The sequence below is a fragment of the Somniosus microcephalus genome, chromosome 6 (genome assembly GCF_052327205.1).
Source record: "Somniosus microcephalus isolate GS21.2 chromosome 6, FLI_Smic_1.0, whole genome shotgun sequence".
NCBI lineage: Eukaryota > Metazoa > Chordata > Chondrichthyes > Squaliformes > Somniosidae > Somniosus > Somniosus microcephalus.
The window spans coordinates 127,265,846-127,284,542 of record NC_140992.1 but is presented as its reverse complement, the minus strand read 5'-3'; the positions used below and the strand labels follow the sequence as shown (position 1 = coordinate 127,284,542).

At 48.7% G+C, this 18,697-nt stretch overlaps 1 pseudogene across 1 annotated transcript in view; it reads right to left on the bottom strand.

Moving 5' to 3' along the window:
• The window catches only part of LOC147116062 (uncharacterized), a 57,156-nt pseudogene that overhangs the window by 30,716 nt on the left and 7,743 nt on the right, over positions 1-18,697 (bottom strand). Inside the window, exons 3-5 of the transcript XR_015078878.1 lie at positions 16,532-16,633; positions 16,083-16,408; positions 14,816-15,568 (exon numbers count right to left, since the gene is read on the bottom strand). The product of XR_015078878.1 is annotated as an uncharacterized LOC147116062 (transcript). The remainder of the gene's footprint in view (positions 1-14,815; positions 15,569-16,082; positions 16,409-16,531; positions 16,634-18,697) is intronic.

Below are 18,697 nucleotides of genomic sequence, written 5' to 3'. Positions count from 1 at the left end.
TCCCACAAACAGCAATGAGATAAATAACCTGATAATCTGTTTTTTAGTCACGTTGGTTGAGGGATATATGATGGCCAGGACAATGGAGAACTCCCCTGTGTAGTGTCCGTGTGTAGATAAAGACACTGAAGACAGGAGTTGGTTCACAGGTATTTACAAAGCAAGTCTGGGGGGGGGTTTCTAAAGGATATACACAATACACAGGCTTATATAGCCCAAGTGGCAATTACCGGCATTACGCACACCTGGGGCTCTTAAAGGCACATACACCATAATTGCTCTTAAAGGCACATACACCACAATTCCTCCCCTTCTAGCTAACTAGTACATCATATTTTAAGTAATTATTAATTACATGTTATATGCAAAATAATATACATTGCTGTATTAATTAATTATAAGTTAGTCTCTCAGGAGGCTTCCTGACTCGGTCCGGATAACGCCTCGGGGGTGTAGTAGTTTCTGGTGGTGTAGTAGGTTCTTCTGGCAAGGCTGATTCGGCTTGAAGGCCAGTGTCGGGTTCATCGGGCTCCAGTATCACCGGATCGGAGGTAAATATGGGTATCTCTACTTCATCGTTAGATGTATAGAGCGGTGGTGTAGGTTGTCCCTTTTCGGATGACTTGATGATTTGGTCAGCATGGCGTCTTATTATGCTGTCTCCGATGTCCACGGTATACATCAGTGGTCCTAATCGTGTGCAGATAGTTCCAGGCTGCCATTTCTCGGTATGGTAGTCCCGGGCCAAAACCGGTTGGCCTATCTGGAAGGCCCTAGTTGGCCTTTCATTCATGCCCTGAAACTGCCGGTTCTCCACGTCCCTTCGGATGTTGGGCTTGACCAAATCCAGCCGGCATCTTAGGTTTCTATTGTAGAACATCATGGCGGGAGTTTGGTTAGTAACCATATGTGTTGCATTCCTATATGCAAATAAGAAGTTATCCACCTTGTGCTGAAGTTTTATGTCTTCATTACCCATGGCCTTGATGGCCTTCTTGAAGGTCTGGACAAACCTTTCAGCCAATCCATTGGTGGCGGGATGGTATGGGGCGGACGTGTAGTGCTTTACCCCATTGTTCTTTAAGAACTTTCTGAATTCTTCGGACACAAATTGCGGTCCATTATCAGAACATATCTGCTCCGGCAGCCCATTCCTGGCAAATATGGTCCTTAATGCTGTGATGGTTTTTTCCGTGGTGGTGGAGGACATCTTTATTACCTCCGGCCACTTGGAGTGTGCACCAACTGTGATTAAGAACATTGAGTCCATAAATGGACCAGCAAAGTCGATGTGCACCCTTTGCCAGGGAGATGAGGGCCACTCCCATGGATGTAGAGGGGCCTGTGGCGGAGCATTTTGGACCTTCTGGCATCCTAGGCAGCTCTTGGTCATGTCTTCGATGTCTCCATCGATACCTGGCCACCATACAAACGCCCTAGCTAGGTTCTTCATTTTCACTCCACCCAGATGCCCCTCGTGAAGCTCCTTTAGCACTTTATCCTGGAGTTTGGGTGGAATCACCACTCTGGATCCACACATCAAGGTTCCTCGGCACACTGACAGCTGTTCTCTTCTTTGCGAGAATGCTGGCAACAGTGGTTCGCCATGTGCTGGCCATCCCTTCACTGTTAAATCGTAGACCCGTGAGAGAGTAGGGTCATTTCTTGTCTCCCTTTCAATGGCAGAATTTGTCACCGGTAGACATTCCACTATGGTAGAGTGGAATATCTCTACTGGGTCTACTGTAGGTGCCTCTTCTATCGTTGGCAACGGTAGGCGTGATAAACCGTCAGCATTCCCATCCTGTTTTGACCCTTTGTATTCAATGTTGTATTGGTGTGCCCCTAGAAAAAGGGACCACCTCTGTAGTCTTTGTGCCGTCATAATGGGGACACCATTCTTAGGGTTGAATATGGAGATGAGGGGTTGATGGTCAGTCAGCAAGGTAAATTTTTGTCCGTGTAGGTAATGGTTGAATTTCTTCACTCCCCATACCAGGCTGAGTGCTTCCCTGTCTATCTGGGCATAGTTACGCTCAGCTGAGTTCAATGAGCGTGACGCAAAAGCTATCGGCCGTTCCGAGCCATCAGGGAATCTATGGGACAATACCGCTCCTATGCCGTAAGGGGATGCATCGCACGCCAGTCTGATTGGTAGTGATGGGTTGTAATGAGCCAAAATTTTCTCGGATGTGATTAAGTCTTTACATTTATGGAAGGCACGTTTACAGTCTTCGTTCCATTTCCAAATCACTCCTGTCTGTAGAAGATCATTAAGAGGGTGTAGAATAGTTGATAAGCTCGGTAAAAATTTATGATAGTAATTTATTAATCCCAGGAATGACCTTAATTGTGAAACATTTTCAGGTGCTGGGGCTTTTATAACTGCTTCAATTTTTTCAGGTGACTTATGCAACCCTTCCTTATTAATTATGTGGCCACAATATGATATCTGATTTTGGAAAAATTCGCACTTGGGGCGATTTGCTCGTCGGCCCCGTTCTTTCAGCCTAGTGAGCACCTGCTCCAAATTGGCAAGGTGCTCGTTGTCGTTTTCTCCTGTTATAAGGATGTCGTCTAGGTAGCATTGAGTCCCCGGAATCCCTTGCAGGACTTGCTCCATAGCTCTTTGCCAGATAGCTGGAGCTGATGCTATTCCAAAAACCAGTCGATTGTACTGGTACAGGCCTTTGTGTGTGTTTATTGTGAGATACTTTTTAGAGGTCTCCTCAACCTCCATCTGTAGATATGCCTGTGCCAAGTCAATTTTTGTGAAACGTTTCCCTCCGGATAGTGAGGCGAAAATATCTTCTATCCTCGGAAGAGGATACTGTACCGTGTGAAGGACCGGGTTTACAGTCACCTTAAAGTCCCCACAGATGCGAATTTTTTTCTGTTCCTCAGAGTTATTTTTCAATGTTTTTTTCATGACTGGAACGATGGGTGTTGCCCATTCGCTCCAATCTATTTTGGATAATATGCCTGCCTTTTCCAAATTCTTCAGCTCTGCCTCGACTGCCGGACGTATTGCGTATGGCACCGGTCTTGCCTTAAAAATTTTTGGAATTGCTGTATCTTCCACTTTTATTGAGGCGGTGATGCCTTTCAAGGTTCCTAGTTTCTCTTGAAACACTTCTTTGGCGTTGGCCAAGATGTCTTTTAATCGTTCAGGTATGATGTCATCATTATTTTTTTCCTTACTGGTCACCGTCAGTGCCTGAATGGAATGCCAGTCTAAACGTATCTTCCTTATCCATTCATGTCCCAACAACGGTGGACCACCATCTTGTAGAATGTATAAATACAACTTTTGTATTTCTTTGCCGTTGTATACCACAGGCACCCTTATTTTTCCTTTGGGGTAGACTTTCTGCCCCGTATATGTTTTTAAGATAATGGATGTGTCTTTTAGAGGTATATGCGAAAATAGCCTCTCGTAATCTCGTCGATTTATTACGGTTAGAGCTGATCCTGTATCTAGCTCCATTTTAACTGGGGACCCTGCTATTGTGAGGGTAACCCAAATGGTTTGGTAATCCTCTTTGGCAAGTACATTATGTAATTTGAGACAGCTTAGTCTCTTGTTTCCGGAGTCGCTATCGCTATTCTGGTCTTCGGAGCTATTGTCCGTCATCATTTGTACCTTCCTGTACTTTTCTTTACTGATTTTTTGTTTTCTGTCAGTGGAGTTATTTTGTCCAGATTGGCATACCCGTGCAATGTGTCCAATCTTACCACATTGCCTGCATGCTTTGCCCTTGAACCAGCAGTCCCTCTGGTTATGGGTGGATCTGCCGCAGCGATAACATCTTCCGAACTCCTGTGTCATTTTATGGGTGCCGAAGTCCTGTGTCTCTTGTTGTATCTCTGCAGCTCCTTTTGCTGCTGCTTCGTATGATACAGCCATACTGAAAGCTTTGTCCAATGTTAAATCTTTTTCAGAAAGCAGTCTTTTTTGTGTTCCTTCACTTAAGAGACCGCAAACAAATTTGTCTCGAAGATAATCCGATAGTCCTGCTCCGAATTGGCAGTACTTTGATAGCTTTCTTAATTCGGTTAGGTAATCAGCGTTACTTTCATTCTTGTGTTGATTTCTCTTGAAGAACTTGAATCGTTCCGCTATCAGCAGCGGTGTTGGGTTTAAATGCTCCTGCAGGGTATCAAATATTTCTTTAAAAGTCTTGTCCTTTGGTTTGGCTGGAGTGATTAAATTTCGTAACAGCCCGTATGTCTTCGCGCCCATTAAGTTCAGAAGTACTGAAGCTTTTTTTTCATCTGTTATTCCATTTGCAGTGCAATAAACCTCTACTCTTTCCACGTATGTGGTCCAATCTTCTATTTCGCCATCAAAAGCCTCAATATTACCAGATTTAGGCATTTCAGAAAAGATATGGCACTTCCCGCGCTTTTTTTTTTTCTCTCTCTGTAGCAATGATATGGCGCTTCCCGCGCTTTCCCGCCGCTGCTACCGATAACAACGCTGTTTTACTGTGGTTTCCGTTTATTCACTGTTGGAGACTCATTCCCGATGGAGGTCTAAACGCTGACCTGCTTGCCGCGCCGGCTGTCTCTCGAGTGCACCCTCCCAGTCCGTTATTGCTTGCCTCCGATTTCGCTGCCTTTCTCAGCTGTAGAGCCCGCCGCTGGAGCTCCAGCCTGACGCCCAGGAAGGATTAGCGCAGTACCTGTCACCAGCTTGGCCAGCTGGTGAAACCACAGTTTATCTTACTTCCTTGAGTCTTCTGGACGCTGGAGGAATCGATGTCCTTGAGGTGCTGCTGAATTGCAGGTAAATCCGTTTCCACTTCGTCGCCACTGTAGTGTCCGTGTGTAGATAAAGACACTGAAGACAGGAGTTGGTTCATAGGTATTTACTAAGCAAGTCTGGGGGGGGGGTTCTAAAGGATATACACAATACACAGGCTTATATAGCCCAAGTGGCAATTACCGGCATTACGCACACCTGGGGCTCTTAAAGGCACATACACCATAATTGCTCTTAAAGGCACATACACCACACCCTGCTCTTCTTTGATTAGTACCACGGGATCTTCTACGTCCACCTGAGACAGCAGATGGGGCCTCGGTTTAACATCTCATCTGAAAGACGGCACCTCCAACAGTGCAGCGCTCCTTCAGTGCTGGCACTGGAGTGTCAGTCTAGATTATGTACTCAAGGGGGCGATTTTGCCAATGGGCGTGCATTGGAGGTGGGATTGCTGCTTGTCGGGTTGTTGTCCCGCCTCCATCAACTTGTGGCCAACCCACACTATTTTCCCTTGATTGACCTTGTTAAGCCCGCTCAGCGGGCTTAGCAGGCCAATTAAGGGGAAGCCAGTTACAGAGAACATCAGCGTATGACGTTTCATCTGTCAAAAATTTTTGACAGCTGAATTGTCATTGTTTGACAGCTATGTGAAGCTGTCAAACACTGACACTCTATGTTGCTTGATGAGTCCTTGTATTCAAGACTCACCAAACCTCTTTCTTGAGCAGAAATTAGATGGTTGTTGCATCGGAGAATGCAGCAATCATCTGTCATCTCTGCCGATGAGATGCGAGACTCTCCGCATCCCTAAATGTTGAAGCCTGCAGGAAGAAATAAAGGTAAGTAAGCATTTTCTATCACTTTCCACTCACCTCACATACTTACCTCCCCACACTTGCACCCATCACTTACCTTCACAGTGCACTTTTGGACCCCTCCGACCACCGCAGACCCACTGCTCGCCTCGGTGACCCTAGCGAGGTTTCCCAACTTCGGGAAGCCTGCGCCTCTGCTGGAAAAATGGGGATAATCCTCTTAACTGCCTGTTAACTATCTGTTAACAGGCAGTTAAGTGGCTGTAATCCCCATCCCGCCTTCAGGAGACGGGACCCGGTGCGGGTCGGGTACCCGCCTCCTGGAGAGATGGCACGGAGGCGGGTTGGGGCGGGATGGGTACCCGCCCCCAGATTCTGCCATTTTCCCGGCAGTCCCGCCTCCAAACCTGCCTCCCCAGGGCTGGCAAGATCGCGCCCATAGGGGTAGATTTTCCCGAACCTGTCGGGAAGAAGGCAGGACTTCCCCTTTCGGGTTTTAGACCCACCTACTTCGACGTCCGGCCAATCCACGCAATTTTCCCTTGAGTGACCTTGTTGAGCCCACCCAGCGGGCTCAGCAGGCCAATTAAGGGCCACCCAGCAACAGGTGACGTCACAGACTGCAATTTCATCTGTCAAGAGTTTTTGACAGATGAAATATCAGTGTCTCACAGCTGTTTGAAGCTGTGAAACACTGACAGTCTGAGTTCTACCATGAGTCATTCTGCACAGACTCAGTTAGAACTCTTACTGGCACTCAAAGCTGAAGGCTGTCACTTTTGACAGATCGCAGCCATTCAGCTTTAAGTTCCGGGTGAGTGATGGGGTCCCGACGGCTACAGGAAGAAAGGCTGTGAAGGTAAGTACAGGTAAGTAAAAGTTCTTTACACATTTTAGACACACCAAACACACTTACCTTTACACTCATGCACCCATCAGTCACCTGAGCGCCAACATCGCGACCCCTCCAACTCCTTCAACCCGACGGCCCGCCTGCTCTAACCTGGCGTGGTTTGGAGCCGTCGAGAAACCCACATGAAACCCCTCAAAATAGGGATTAGGCTAAAAACTGCCTGTTAACTGCCTGTTAACAGGCAGTTAATTGGCACTAATCTCTTCCCGCCTGGTTTCGGTGGGTCCCAGTGCGGGGCGGGTACCCGCCGCCCCTGAAACTTACGTGTGTTAGATCCGTGTATTCTGATGTTGTGTGTCCTTCAATAACTAGACACGAGACTGCAGGGAACAATCAACAGGTATTTACTGGATGAGGGTTACTCTAAAACTAAACGTACAGATCCCTGCTCAGGGTTTATATACAGGTGTGGTCACTGCCGGTACTACAGTATACAGGAGCTGTAAAAAGTAGTTCTCCCCTTAAAGGTACATACACTACACTTCCTCCCCTTTTAGATTGACAGTACCATAACATTCATATTAACACTTTTAACATGCACATTAACTGAAAATAGTCCATTTAAAAATTCAGTCTTTGGGGCGGCTTCCTGATCCTTTCTGGATAGCGCCTTTCCTGAGTGTCTTGTTCTTGGTGCGGAGGCCCCCTGTCGTCAGTTGTTTCATCAGCTTCCGATGCTACTGTTTCTGGGGTGGATGCTACATGTATGTCGGGTTCATTACCAGGTGCGCGAGACATGGGGTTGACTCGTTCCTGTGACTCTAGGATCTGGTCGACATGGCATCTCACAATGTTCTCCCCAACATCCACTGTGTACATTAGTGGCCCCTGCCGTGTGCATATCGTTCCTGATTGCCATTTCTCTGTTCGGTAGTTGCGGGCCAAGATTGGTTGCCCTACATTGAAGCTCCTTGTCGGCTTCTCATTGATGTGCTGGAATTGCTTATTCTCAACATCTCTTCGTACATTTGGTCTGAGCAAATCCAGACGAGATCTCAACCTTCGGTTAAAGAACATCATGGCCAGGGTCTGGTTGGTGACTGCATGTGTCGCATTTCTGTAGGCTAACAGGAAATTGTCCACCTTATGCTGCAGTGGAATGTCGTCATTGCACATGGCCCTTACTGCTTTCTTAAAGGTTTGTACGAACCTCTCAGCCAATTCATTTGTGGCTGGATGATACGGGGCGGATGTGTAATGCCTTACCCCATTCCTTTTCATGAATCTTCGAAACTCTTCGGACACAAACTGTGGTCCGTTATCAGAGCAAATCTGCTCTGGCAAGCCGTTCCTGGCAAATATGGTCCGTAGGACTGCAATAGTTTTCTCCGTGGTGGTGGACGACATTTTGATCACCTCAGGCCATTTTGAGTGCGCATCCACGGCTATTAGAAACATTGAGTCCATGAATGGACCAGCAAAATCAATATGCACCCATTGCCATGGAGATGAGGGCCAGTCCCATGGGGGTAGAGGGGCATGTGGTGGTGCATTTTGGACCTTCTGGCATCCTGAGCAGCTCTTTGTCAGGTCCTCGATTTGCTGATCGATCCCCGGCCACCATACATAAGCCCTAGCAAGGCTTTTCATTTTCACCCCTCCCAGATGGCCTTCGTGAAGCTCATTGAGCATTCTCTCCCTTAACTTGGGTGGAATTACCACTCGGGATCCACACATCAAGGTCCCCTGGCATACTGACAGCTGTTCTCTTCTGGATGAGAATGCTGGCAACAGTGAGTCACCATGTGTTGGCCATCCCTTCACCGTCAAGTCATATACCCGAGACAGTGTCGGGTCATTTCGGGTCTCCTTCTCTATATCAGCGTTAGTTACTGGCAAGCGTTCAATTATAATCGAATGAAATATTTCGACAGGGTCCACTGCTGGTGCTTCCTCCGCAGTAGGCAATGGCAGGTGTGATAGCCCATCAGCGTTTCCATGCTGTTTTGTGCCCTTATACTCGATTTCATATTTGTTCGCCCCTAGAAAAAGGGACCATCTTTGTAGCCGTTGCGCAGTATCACCGGCACGCCCTTCTTTGGATTAAAGATGGAGACAAGTGGTTGGTGGCCCGTCAGCAAAGTGAACTTCTGCCCGTGCAGATAGTGGTTGAACTTTTCACTCCCCACACTAGGCTGAGGGCCTCCCTGTCAATCTGGGCGTAGTTACGCTCGGCTGAGGTTAGTGACCGAGACGCAAAGGCTACCGGCCTCTCCGAGCCGTCCGGGAACTTGGCCGACAGCACTGCTCCAATGCCATAGGGTGATGCATCACACGCCAACCGAATTGGTAGTGCTGGGTTGAAATGAGCCAACACCTCTTTTGATGTGATCAATTCTTTGCACTTCTGGAAAGCTTGTTTACATTCGTCATTCCGCTTCCATGGTACCCCCGTTTGCAGTAGGGTGTTCAGTGGGTGTAGTACTGTAGACAAATTCGGCAAGAACTTATGATAGTAGTTCACCAGCCCGAGGAACGACCTCAGTTGTGACACATTTTCAGTTGCTGGAGCCTTGACTACTGCCTCAATCTTTTCAGGGGACTTATGTAACCCCTCTTCATCAATAACGTGGCCACAGTATGCGATCTGCTTCTGGAAAAACTCGCATTTGTGGCGATTTGCTCGGAGCCCATATTCCTTCAATCTAGTGAGCACATGCTCCAGGTTGGCAAGGTGAGCACTGTCATTTTCGCCCATGACCAGGATGTCGTCCAAATAACACTGGGTCCCTGGAATCCCTTGCAGGTCTTGATCCATTGCCCTTTGCCAAATAGCCGGAGCTGATGCTACCCCGAACACCAGCCGGTTTTATTGGTAGAGACCTTTATGGGTGTTGATCGTGAGGTATTGTTTCGAGGCTTCTTCTACCTCCATTTGCAGGTACGCCTGGGCCAGATCAATCTTAGTGAAGCATTTCCCTCCAGATAGCGAGGCGAAAATATCTTCAATCCGCGGAAGCGGATATTGTACCGTGTGAAGGACTGGGTTCACTGTCACCTTAAAGTCCCCACAGATGCGAACTTTCTTTGGTTCCCCAGGCGTATTACTCAACGACCTCTTCATTACAGGAACGATGGGTGTGGCCCACTTGCTCCAGTCCACTTTGGACAGTACTCCTGAACGTTCCAAACCTTCCAGCTCTGCTTCGACGGCTGGGCGGATCGCATAAGGCACCGGTCTGGCCTTAAAAAACTTTGGGCTTGCATTTTCCTCTATTTTGATCATCGCTGTTATGCCTTTTAGTGTTCCAAGTCCCTCCTGGAACACTTCTTGTGCGTCAGTTAGCATTTATGACAGTCGTCCAGGTGTGGCGTCGTCATCCTTTTTGGCATCTACAGTCAGTGCTTGTATGGAATGCCAATCTAGCTGTATCTTCTGGATCCATTCACATCCTAGTAGTGGTGGTCCTCCATCTGGCAATACATATAGGTCCATTTTTGATGTTTCCTTACCATTATATACAACGTTCACCCTTATTTTTCCTTTGGGGTAGACTTTTTGCCCCGTGTACGTCTTCAAGACAATCTCTGTATCTCTCAAGGGTATATGTGAGAATAGCCGCTTGTAGTCCCTTCGGTTTATGACTGTTAGGGTTGATCCTGTGTCCAATTCCATTTTCACTTGGACTCCAGCTATCTTGAGCATGACCCAGATAGTTTGGTGATCCTCCATTTGGATCACCTTATGCAGTTTCAGACAACCCAGCTCCTTGCTTCCGGAGTCTGTATCACTTTTCTGTTCGTCTGAACTACTCTCCGTCACCTTATGTACCTTCTTGTACTTCTCCTGTGGAGATTTCTTGCTGCTGGTTTTCTTTCCCGACCTGCAGACTCTTGCTATGTGTCCTACTTTTCCACACTGTCTGCACACTTTGTCCTTAAACCAGCAATCACTATGGTCGTGTGTTGTTCTGCCGCAGCGATAGCACTTCACTGTTCCGTATGACATTTCATTTGTGCCATATTCTTGCGGTCTCCGTTGTATCTCTGCAGCGCCCCGTGCGGCTGCTTCATGTGATACTGCCATGCTGAAAGCCTTGTCCAGCGTAAGATCCTTTTCTGATAGAAGCCGTTTCTGGTTTCCTTCACTTTGAAGCCCACACGCAAACTTGTCCCTTAAAGTATCTGCTAGTCCCGTTCCAAACTGGCAGTGTTTCGATAGTTTGCGCAGTTCCATTAAATACTCAGCATTACTTTCACCTTTATGCTGGTTCCTTTTGTGAAACTTAAATCTTTCTGCTATCAGCAGCGGTGTGGGGTTTAAGTGGTTCTGTAGGATTTCCACTATGTTTCCAAAATCCTTTTCCACTGGCTTCTCTGGGGTTACTAGGTTTCGCAGTAAGCCATACATTTTTGCACCCATGGAATTCAACAATACCAGCACTTTCCTCTCATCTGGCACTTCATTCGCCTTGCAGTACACTTCTATGCATTCGACATATGTCGTCCAATCTTCGACTTCATTGTCGAACGCTGTGATACTGCCACTCTTCGGCATCCCTGGGTGTGGTTAGACTGGCTCAAAATGGCATTTTCCCGCGCTTTCCCTTCTTCTTGCGGCTCAAAATGGCGTTTTCCCGTGCTCTCCCTTCCTCTCCGCTGTGGCTCAAAATGGCGTTTCCCGCGCTCTCCCTTCTTCTCCGCTGCGGCTGCTCGGCCCTTGAACACCGGTTGCGTTCTGCGCGTTTCCCTTTCTTCCCCACTGACGCTGCTCATCCCTTGAACGCCGGCTGCGCTCTGCGCGTTTTTCTTCGCGCCTCTCTCTTCTCCCGTCGACGCCATTCGGTCCTGAACACCGGCTGCGCCCTGTGTGCTCTACCCTCTCTTCTCCCGTCGACGCCGCTCGGTCCTGAACACCGGCTGCGCCCTGTGCGCTCTACCCTCTCTCTTCTCCCCTCGACGCTGCTCGGCCTTTTCTGTGCCGTCGGTCGGCTCTAGCCGCCGCTGTCCGGGAAGGGCCTGCGCCGTACCTGTTGCCAGCCCGTTTCGCTGGACCACCGTGACTGGAGAACCAAGCCCAGCTCTCAACAGCCTCCCCTGCGATACTTAAATCTCTGCTGGATGACTGGGCGGTTGCTCGTGGTCGACGCCCGTGCTTCTGGCCTCAACTTTCTTCCACTGTTCTCCAGGAGCGAATCCCTGGGAGGTAATGTAGAGTTGCAGGTAGGTTTGAATCTGCCTCGTCGCCAATGTTAGATCCGTGTATTCTGACGTTGTGTGTCCTTCAATAACTAGACACGAGACTGCAGGGAACAATCAACAGGTATTTACTGGATGAGAGTTACTCTAAAACTAAACGTTCATATCCCTACTCAGGGTTTATATACAGGTGTGGTCACTGCCGGTACTACAGTATACAGGAGCTGTAAAAAGTGGTTCTCCCCTTAAAGGTACATACACTACAACATGGGGTGGGGTTTTCGGTGGGATGGTGTCGGGACCCCCAAATTCGGGATTTTCCCCCCCCCCCACACACCTGAAACCCCGCCTGACGGCTGGGGGAAAATCGGGGCCATAGTCTCTGGAGTGGGACTTGAACCCATGACCTGATGCAGAGGTGAGAGTTATACCAACTGAGCCATGGAAAATTTTCATGGTAATTTTCAACTTCACTGCCCAAGCGGTAACCTGGCAGAGCAGAGCGCCCGTCCATAATAGCACCCGTCCAATTTATCCCTTTGAAGTCAATGGGATGAGAATCAGGCGGGTTCTACAACAGCAGGCACTCCAACTGGGTACCACAGTGTGATAAAATTAGAAGCAAAATGTTCCACTCCCCGGCACTGGCATCCCTCATCTTGATGAATATAAAATGAGCACTAAGATTTTGTTAAAAGGTTGGACCTAAACTGGACCTGAAGTCACCTTACAATTACCAATGTAAGCTCAACTAGTTCCACACATTGAATCAATGCAGTTTTGAATAAGCTCATCTCTTAGGTACATTTTTGTTGCTGACTTATATAGCACCTTTCATGACCCCAGGATGTCCCAAAATGCTTTACAGCCAATTAAGTACTTTTGAAGTGTAGTTGTAATGCAGGGAAATGCAGCAGCCAATTTTGCACATAGCAATCTCCCACAAACAGCAACCAGTCACATCCTTTACTCATCCAGCGTATGTTTGACAAGACAGAAGCCCATGCATCTCCATTATGGAGCAAACATTCACACTAATGCAAATGATCTTGAACCTAAGTATAACTCCAGGGCTGTTTTAGTGATGTTGATTGAGGGATAAATATTGCCAAGGACACTGGGGAGAAATCCTCTGCTCTTCTTCGAAAAATTCTTTTACCTCCACCCAAGAGAGCAATCCCTGAGTACTGCACTGGAGCATCAGCTTAGATTTTGTGCTCCAGTTTCTGGAGTGGGGCTTAAACCAACAATCTTCAGACTCAGAGGCAAGAGTGCTACCCACTGAGCCACGGCTGATACAACTGCTTAACTTCCTCAGTCTTCCTTTCTCAATGCTATTTTTAAGGCTTCTGAAACCCAAGCTTGCATCAATTAGTCGCTGCTTCTTAATCTGGCTTATCTTCTTTCCTACTCTTTCAAATCCTGGAGGTGGCCTGTACCCTGGGACTTGGCCCATTAGCCAGGTTTCTCAATAAAAAATATATTGGATTAGACTATAGGCAACACAAGAAAAGGAATAGTTTAAACAGTACATGATGATGATGTCTATGGCCTTACGTTCAAAAAATACTAAAAGAAATAAGTTGAAACATGAACATGTATAAGGAGCAATCGTGGGAATCATGCACGCACTCTTGATAAATTGTCACTTGGGTAGAAAATGGACGTGACCTCCAGTCACATCCCTTACTCATCCAGTGTATGCTTGACAAGACAGAAGCCCATGCATCTCCATTATGGAGCAAACATTCACTCTAATGCAAATGATCTTGAACCTAAGTATAACAGCAGAGCTGTCAGATTAGAATATCACTCACTCAGCCATGGATGGGTGTGACACAGTTGCTGAAAACCATCAGTCTCAGATATTCATGGCATTATGCACAAGTAATCCAAGCAAGGTACCTCCTAATTAGCAAACCATCCATGTTTTGTTCTCTCTTCCTCCATCTATTTCCCTTCTTCTACCGAAGCTGTTGGCTCCATGTTGGAGTGCGATGTCACAGGCACTGAATGATCTCTGGTTCCTTGCCCAAGTGAATGTTATTCACATGTGAGGCATGCCAATGAGCGCGCCAAGCTACTCCACCAGGGGGTGAAGTACAATTCTGTCCTCACTTGATGTTCACACACACATACTCGCACTTCCAGCAGTGATCACTGGCTAGTGATCAAGAGTAGGAACCTTGGTCGATTTTTCCCACAGACTCTGAGAGCTCTGGTGCTAAGATCAGGTACCTCAGCATAGGTAGTGATTGAACTTTGGCGGACACATATCTATATATATATAAATATAAATAAATGGATGGTGGTGTCTGTCTGTCTGTCTGTATGTCCGCGCTTAACTCAAAAGTTATAGAGCGTACCTACACATATGTTATATCAAAAGAAAGCTTATGATTAGGGGAGTGTCATAGGGGTATTTACTTTTTGGAAAAACCTTCAAAAAATGGCAAAAATCTGCTCATTAGCGTTGAGTGATGTCACGGAAGTGCGCTGCGTCACGGGGGGGCGTTTCATGGCATGTGTGGGCGGGGCCTAATCCTGACGCCTGCCGTTAGTGCGGGAGCGGGAAAAACCACAGCGGGAGCTCATCAGGGGTCAGCCCGCTGTCGTTGGGGGCCCGGAGCGGGAGCTCATCAGGGGTCAACCCGACCGAAAGCGAGCAGGTGAGCGGCGGCGGCGGTCCACAGCGGGAACCGCTGCGCACAGGGGCTCCGGGTCACCAACGCCAGGCTCTGAGTCCTGCCCCTTCCCCGTGGTCTCAACCGCGCGGCCCGAGAGCCCGGGTGAGAGGGAAGCCGGCTCTATTACAGCCCCGGGGGGCTCGGGGTGTGTGAGAGAGACTCGGCGCCATTCCCTCCTTCCTCCCCGCCCCCTGCCAATCACCCCCCACACACCCGGGGGGTGGGGACTGGGCTCAGCTCACACTCAGTGTGAAAGAGGAGGAGGAGGCCGGGGATCAGCAGCCTACCACCTCAACATCAATCCCCGAGCTCAGAACTTTAGCAAAGTGCAGAGAGAGAGAGAGACTCACCTCAGATGGTGTCCGGTGGGGCTGCAGAGAGTCTCCGTCTCCTCACACAACACACACACAACCCGAGCGATCAGAACCTCTGGCTTCACCTACATCTCCTCTCTCTGGATCCTTTTTTAAAAATTTTAAACCCACAATCTCACCTTCTTCCTTCCTTCCTTCCTTCCTTCGGCCGCCGCGATTCAAACTTCCCGTCGACCTCACAAAATGGCGGCCGCCCTTCTTCACCCGCCGGGCTCTGAGTCCAGCCCCTTCCCCGGGGTGTCTTCCTCTCTTCTCTATCTCCTTCCCTCACTCTCTCCTTCCCTCTCTCTCTCTCTCTGTCTCTCTCTCCTTCCCCCTCTCTCTCTCTCCTGCCCTCTCTCTCTCTGTCTCTCTCTCCTTCCCTCTCTCTCTCTCTCCTTCCCTCTCTCTCTCTGTCTCTCTCTCCTTCCCTCTCTCTCTCTCTCTCTCTCTCCTTCCCTCTCTCTCTCTCTCTCCTTCCCTCTCTCTCTCTCTCCTTCCCTCTCTCTCTCTGTCTCTCTCTCCTTCCCTCTCTCTCTGTCTCTCTCTCCTTCCCTCTCTCTCTGTCTCTCTCTCCTTCCCTCTCTCTCTCTCTCTCCTTCCCTCTCTCTCTCTCCTTCCCTCTCTCTCTCTCCTTCCCTCTCTCTCTCTCCTTCCCTTTCTCTCTCTCTCTCTTTCTCCTTCCCTCTCTCTCTCTCTCTCTCCTTCCCCCCCTCTCTCTCTCTCCTTCCCTCTCTCTCTCTGTCTCTCTCTCCTTCCCTCTCTCTCTCTCTCTATCCTTCCCTCTCTCTCTCCTCTTGCCTCTCTCTCTCTCTCTCCTTCCCTCTCTCTCTCCTTCCCCCCTCTCTCTCTCCTTCCCCCTCTTTCTCTCTCCTTCCCCCTCTCTCTCTCTCCTTCCCCCTCTCTCTCTCTCCTTCCCCCTCTCTATCTCTCCTTCCCCCTCTCTCTCTCTCTCCTTCCCCCTCTCTCTCTCTCCTTCCCCCTCTCTCTCTCTCCTTCCCCCTCTCTCTCTCTCCTTCCCCCCTCTCTCTCCTTCATCCTCTCTCTCTCTCTCCTTCCCTCTCTCTCTCTGTCTCTCTCCTTCCCTCTGTCTCTCTCTCCTTCCCTCTCTCTCTCTCTCTTCCTTCCCTCTCTCGCTCTCCTTCCCCCTCTCTCTCGCCTTCCCTCTCTGTCTCTCCCTCCTTCCCCCTCCCCCCCCCCTCTCTCTCTCTCCTTACCCCTCTCTCTCTTGCCGTGAGTGCGGGACCGGGAAAACAGATACACTGAGCGGGAGCTCAGCTGAGGTCAGTCGGGCCGGTCCTGAGGCGCTAGGCCGCGCACGGGGGCTCCGGGTCACCGCGGCCGGGCTATGAGTCCAACCCCTTCCCCGGGGTGTCTTCCTCTCTTCTCTATCTCCTTCCCTAACACTCTCCTTCCCCCTCTCTCTCTATCTCTCTCCTCCCCCCCCTCTCTCTCTCTCCTTCCTCCTCTCTCTCTCTCTCCTTCCCCCCTCTCTCTCTCTCTCCTTCCCCCTCTCTCTCTCTCTCTCCTTCCCCCTCTCTCTCTCTCTCTCTCTCTCTCCTTCCCCCCTCTCTCTCTCCTTCCCCCTCTCTCCTTCCCCCCTCTCTCTCTCCTTCCCCCTCTCTCTCTCTCTCCTTCCCTCTCTCTCTCTCTCCTTCCTCCTCTCTCTCTCTCTCCTTCCCTCTCTATCTCTCTCCTTCCCCCTCTCTCTCTCTCTCCTTCCCCCTTTCTCTCTCTCTCCTTCCCCCTCTCTCTCCTTACCCCTCTCTCTCCTTCCCCTCTCTCTTTCTCTCTCTTTTTCTCTCTCTCCTTCCCCCCTCTCTCTCTCCTTCCCCCTCTCTCTCTCTCCTTCCCACTCTCTCTCTCCTTCCCCCTCTCTCTCTCTCTCCTTCCCCCTCTCTCTCTCTCTCTCCTTCCCCCTCTCTCTCCTTCCCTCTCTCTCTCTCTCTCTCTCTCTCCTTCCCTCTCTCTCTCTCTTTCCCTCTCCATTAACAAAAAACAAAGTTAAAGAACCACCTCCTGGGTGCTTAGGAAGAGCTCTTCAATCCCAACAGTTTCATAAACAGTTTTATAAACATGGCAGAGGTTTCTTCATTTCCCTCGGCAACGCCGGGTACTCCATACATGCCATGTGTATATATATATGTTTATATACACACTCCTAATAGGTGCTGTTGGACTGCAGTCAAGGCTGGGAACCCTGCTCCCTTCCCACTGAGATCAGTTAGCTCAGTACAGAGCAGTAATCGAATCTGGGACATTATCAGACTTGCACTGCTCAGTACCTACACCAAGTGGTCCATTTACCCACTGAGCCACCAGGGACCTCCCAGCAAAACAAGTTTTAAACAATTGGTGAGAAATTGATTATAGGCTGTTTTCGGGCGCGGGATGGTGGTGCGCCAGATGCCAGAGGCTCCTCCCAAATTGGGCCTCTGGCCTCATCTAAATAATCCCAGCGAGCTGCAGACACCAATGAGGCAGCTCACCAGTTTGCTTTAAACCTGGACATGGGGCTGCGTGCCAGCAGTGGCCCTCAGGCAGGTCCTAGCAGAGGGGAGGGGGCCGAGTTTGGGCCAGCAGCGCTCCCACAGTATTGTTGCAGGGCTAGGAGGCGCACTCCTGTTCCTCCTGTGTCCACATCCAGGTAAAGTCTACTGTTCTGTTGGTGGCCTTCCTCAGGCAGCAGAATCAAACTGAGCGGAGCCTGTCGGGCTCATGCTTCTTTCTGTTTCTGACCAATTGCGGACAGGGAGTCGTTAAACAGGCGTTAGGCCCTCATTAGCATATGCAAGGGGCCTTACGCCTGTTTAAGGCGGCCGCCAGGGATGGCTGAATATTGCCTGGACCAACATGGCATTAGACGCATTTCAGGTGTCCTTGGGGCACAGAACATAACCCTGCAAAATCTGCCCTGTTTGCTCCCGAGAAATGGGCAAAACAACGTCCAATTTTGTCACCAATTAGCTTGAAGGGCTCTAACAATAGTACTCGACAAACCTTTCGTCCCCTGCTTGTCGCAACCTACTAGACACTAAACTAACACTGCAAAGTCCATTCATGTGATCGGAGTGATAGTGATGAGGGGGGAGGGTACAATTTAAGAATCGAGCTTAAAAGAAATAAAATTAGCCAACAAACCAAGGACTGGTGCAAATGCAGAGACTGTCACAACGATGCATTATTTATAGACCAAATTAATCAAATTTCTTCTCTGAAGCCCCTCCAATTATATGCAATAAAATGGTTATCCATCATTTCAACAGCAAGGAGACAAACAGTGGTCATTTCTGGAAAGAATAGAGAAAAATTGCATTTTATAGCTGTTCCCGCATTACCTATGCAGATCCTTATCTTCAACCGCCTCCATTGTACCCATTTTTTTTCTCCCCTAGCTACAAAAGCTTTCTCCTGATGGACGATACGAAAGAGATTGGTTAAAATTATATTTTCTTCATGCTTGGCTAGGCCACAGTGTGGAGAAGGCCTCTCCTAAAACTGGCAGCAGATTAGGGATAATAGGGTTTTCACATCTAAGTGACCTTTAATGCGTTTGCTTTGACTCGCAAAAGAAAACAATCACTTTGAAAATACATCATGGAATGTCCAGGTTCTGGCCTAGCGTGAATCATACTTCCACCAAGCCCTCAGCTGGTTTCCATGGCATCCAGGCTAGGCTGACAGATTTCTACATGGTGCATAAAGTATCATTTCCATCCCGCATCATTCATTGTCTGCCATCACCAACAATGAAGGCCTAATCCTCGCATGGACAAATGGCAGTTTACTATTTTAAACAAAAAATATTTGATAAAAAGCACTCAGGGTCACTTATTGTTATGATTGCATCTTAAAGAAAATTGCTTTGTGTCATGAGTTGGGATTTTTTTTCTCCTTAGTTATTTAAAGTGGACCCCACAAAGTTAGGATCGAAATGTATTGGTAAATGAAAAGGAGGAAACGGTTGATTTTTAAGGTGACAGAGCAGGCCCGAAATTGCCAAACTTTTATCAAACCCAAAA